Source organism: Arachis duranensis, chromosome 10 (genome assembly GCF_000817695.3).
Source record: "Arachis duranensis cultivar V14167 chromosome 10, aradu.V14167.gnm2.J7QH, whole genome shotgun sequence".
NCBI lineage: Eukaryota > Viridiplantae > Streptophyta > Magnoliopsida > Fabales > Fabaceae > Arachis > Arachis duranensis.
In genome coordinates, this window is record NC_029781.3 from 61,581,661 (window position 1) to 61,585,535 (window position 3,875).

Sequence of the window (3,875 nt, forward strand, 5' to 3'; positions counted from 1 at the left end):
AGCCAGGACAAAAAGTTCTGCTCTTCAACTCTAGGCTCAGATTGTTCCCAGGAAAACTTAAATCCCGGTGGAGGGGTCCGTATGTGATTACAGGAGTGTCACCATATGGATATGTTGAGCTTCAGGATATTGATTCTGACAGAAAGTTCATTGTTAATGGACAGAGGATCAAGCATTATCTTGAAAGCAATTTTGAGCAGGAATGCTCAAAACTGAGGCTGGAATGATCCTCAGTAAAAGTCCAGCTAAAGACAATAAAGAAGCGCTTGCTGGGAGGCAACCCAGTCATTAGCAGGTTATATGTTTTATTTCTACAAGGGCAATTATCAAAATTGAAGGAATTCACAGAGTTACAGAAGGATTCAGTGCAAAAAGCAGAGAAAAAGAACTTGCTGGCGAAAAAACGCCAGTAAGGTGTACTTTGGGCATTAAACGCCAGAATGGGCACCATTCTGGGCGTTTAACGCCAGTAAGGGTGCCATTTTGGGCGTTAAACGCCAGAATGGGCATCATTCTGGGTGTTTAACGCCAAGTGTACAACATCCTGGGCATTTAACAAAACGCCCAGTGACAAAGGGGATTCTGGCGTTTAACGCCAGCCAGGGTACCTGGCTGGGCGTTAAACGCCCATAATGGCTAGCAAATGGGCGTTAAATGCCAGAATGGATGCCATTCTGGGCGTTTAACGCCAGAAAGGTGGGGGACAGAGATTTTGCTTTCTGCTTAATTTTTTTTTCAAACTTTCTTTTTTTGAACCATACTTTTCTACACAAACACACTTCAAACTTCCATCATTTATCATCAAATCTTCAAAAAAATTAAAATCATTCTTCAAATCTCTCTCAAATCCTTCCCAAATATTGTTCAAAAACTCAACTTTCTCTCAAATTCTTTCCATATCTTCTCAAATCTCCTTCCAAATTTTTGAAATCTCTCCTCCCCCCTTATAAATACACGTTCGGCCTCCCTATTCCCCCACACCATTCGAATTTGCTCTTCTCCTCTCTCTCCTCTTTCCTTTCTTTTGCTTGAGGACAAGCAAACCTCTAAGTTTGGTGTGCTTTTCCGTGATCACTAAGCCAAGATTCATCAAGATCATGACTCCTAAGGGAAAACAAACCAATTTAAGAGGAAAGAAAGAGAATAATCCAAAGAATCTTTGGAATCAAGAGAAGTTCTTAACCAAAGAACATGAAGACCATTATCATAAAATAATGGGTCTGAGGTCAGTGATCCCGGAAGTCAAATTCGATCTGAAAGAAGATGAATATCCGGGGATCCAAGAGCAAATTCGAAACAGAGGATGGGAAGTTCTAACGGGATCCAAGAGAAAATTCGAAACAGAGGATGGAAAGTTCTAACCAATCCTGAGATAAAGGTTGGAAGAAATATGGTTCAGGAATTCTACTCAAATCTGTGGCTAACAGATAAGCAGAGAATGACTGGAACTGCTTTCCATACTTACAGAACCACGGTCAGAGGGAAAGTTATCTACTTCCATCTGGACAAAATAAGAGAAATCTTCAAATTGCCTCAACTGCAAGATGATCCTGAATCCTTTAATAGGAGAATGGTGAGAGCAGACAAAGAGTTGGATCAAGTTCTAAAGGACATATGCCTCCCTGGAACTAAGTGGATAACCAATTCAAAGGGTTTGCTCTGTAAAGAGGCTGGGGTGAAGATGGGAGTAGATGAATTCATACCCATTGAACATCCAATCACCAAGAAGTCAATGGAAGGACAAATTCAAGACAACTCTATCAAGAAGAGGGCGTAGGAGTTCCTCCCTGAATTCCCTGAAATTGACTACTGGACCAGCCTAGAAGCATCTATCACCAAGTTGCAAGAAACTATGGAGCAACTTAAGGAAGAACAGCAGAATCAGAACTACATGCTTTGCAAATTGCTGAAGGAACAAGAGAAGCAGGGGCGTGAACTTCAAGAGTTGAAACACCAAAAGCTCTCCTCTCAAGTTGAGGGAGCATCCACTTCTCAAAATCAAGGTTTTTGAGTCCTAACTCTGTGATAACCTCTATCATTAGGAGCCTATTTAAATTTTTATTTTCTATTCCTACTAGTCTTATCTTATATCTATTTCTGAGTCTTGTTCTTAATTTATAATTAATAAAATTTAAAGTTCATGCCTTAAAGCTATGAATGTCCTATGAATCCATCACCTCTCTTAAATGAAAAATGCTTTAATCACAAAAGAACAAGAAGTGCAGGATTTCGAATTCATCTTTGAAACTAGTTGAATTAGTTTGATGTGGTGACAATGCTTTTTGTTTTCTGAATGAATGCTTGAACAGTGCATATGTCTTTTGAATTTGTTGTTTTGAGAATGTTAAAATTGTTGGCTCTTGAAAGAATGATGGGAAAGGAGAATTGTTATTGAGGATCTGAAAAATCATCAAATTGATTCTTGAAGCAAGAAAAAGCAGTGATTCAAAAAAAAAAGAAAAAAAAGAAGACAGAAAAGAAAAAGAAAAGAAAGAAATAAAGTTATGATCCAAGGCAAAAAGAGTGTGCTTAAGAACCCTGGACACCTCTAATTGGGGACTTTAGCAAAGCTAAGTCACAATCTGAAAAGGTTCACTCAATTATGTGTCTGTGGCATGTATGTATCCAGTGGTAATACTGGAAGACAGAGTGCTTTGGGCCACAGCCAAGACTCATAAAGTGGCTATGGTCAAGAATCATAATTCTTAACTAGGGGAATCAATAACACTATCTGAGTCTGAGTTCCTATGGATGCCAATCATTCTAAACTTCAAAGGATAAAGTGAGATGCCAAAACTATTCAGAAGCAAAAAGCTACTAGTCCCGCTCATCTAATTGGAGCTAAGTTTCTTTGATATTTTGGAGTCTATAGTATATTCTGTTCTTTTTATTCTACTTTGATTTTCAGTTGCTTTGGGACAAGCAACAATTTAAGTTTGGTGTTGTGATGAGCGGATAATTTATACGCTTTTTGGCATTGTTTTCAGTATGTTTTTAGTATATTTTAGTTAGTTTTTAGTATACTTTTATTAGTTTTTTGTTAAAATTCACTTTTCTGGACTTTACTATGAGTTTGTGTGTTTTTCTATGATTTCAGGTATTTTCTGGCTGAAATTGAGGGTCCTGAGCAAAAATCTGATTCAGAGGATGAAAAGGGCTGCAGATGCTGTTGGATTCTGACCTCCCTGCACTCAAAGTTGATTTTCTAGAGCTACAGAAGCCCAATTGGTGCGCTCTCAACGGCGTTGGAAAGTAGACATCCTGGGCTTTCCAGCAATGTTTAATAGTCCATACTTTGCCCGAGATTTGATGGCCCAAACCGGCGTTGCAAATCAGCTTCAGAATTCCTAGCGTTTAACGCTGGAACTGGCATAAAAATTGGAGTTAAACGCCCAAACTGGCATGAAAGCTGGCGTTTAACTCCAGAAAAAGTCTCTACACATGAAAGCTTCAATGCTCAGCCCAAGCACACACTAAGTGGACCCAGAAGTGGATTTTTACGTCAATTTACTCATTTCTGTATATCCTAGGTTACTAGTTCACTATTAATAGGATCTTTTGACATTGTATCGGTACCTCATGACACTTTACACGTTTCTCATTGTATCTTCTACAGCATGAGTCTCTAAACCCCATGGTTGGGGGTGAGGAGCTCTGCTGTGTCTTGATGGATTAATGCAATGACTACTGTTTTTCATTCAATCATGCTTGCTTCCATTCTAAGATATCACTTGTTCCCAAACCTGATGAATGTGTGCTTGCTTCTATTCTAAGATATCACTTGTTCCTAAACCTGATGAATGTGATGATCCGTGACACTCATCATCATTCTCACCTATGAACGTGTGCCTGACAACCACCTCCGTTCTATCTTA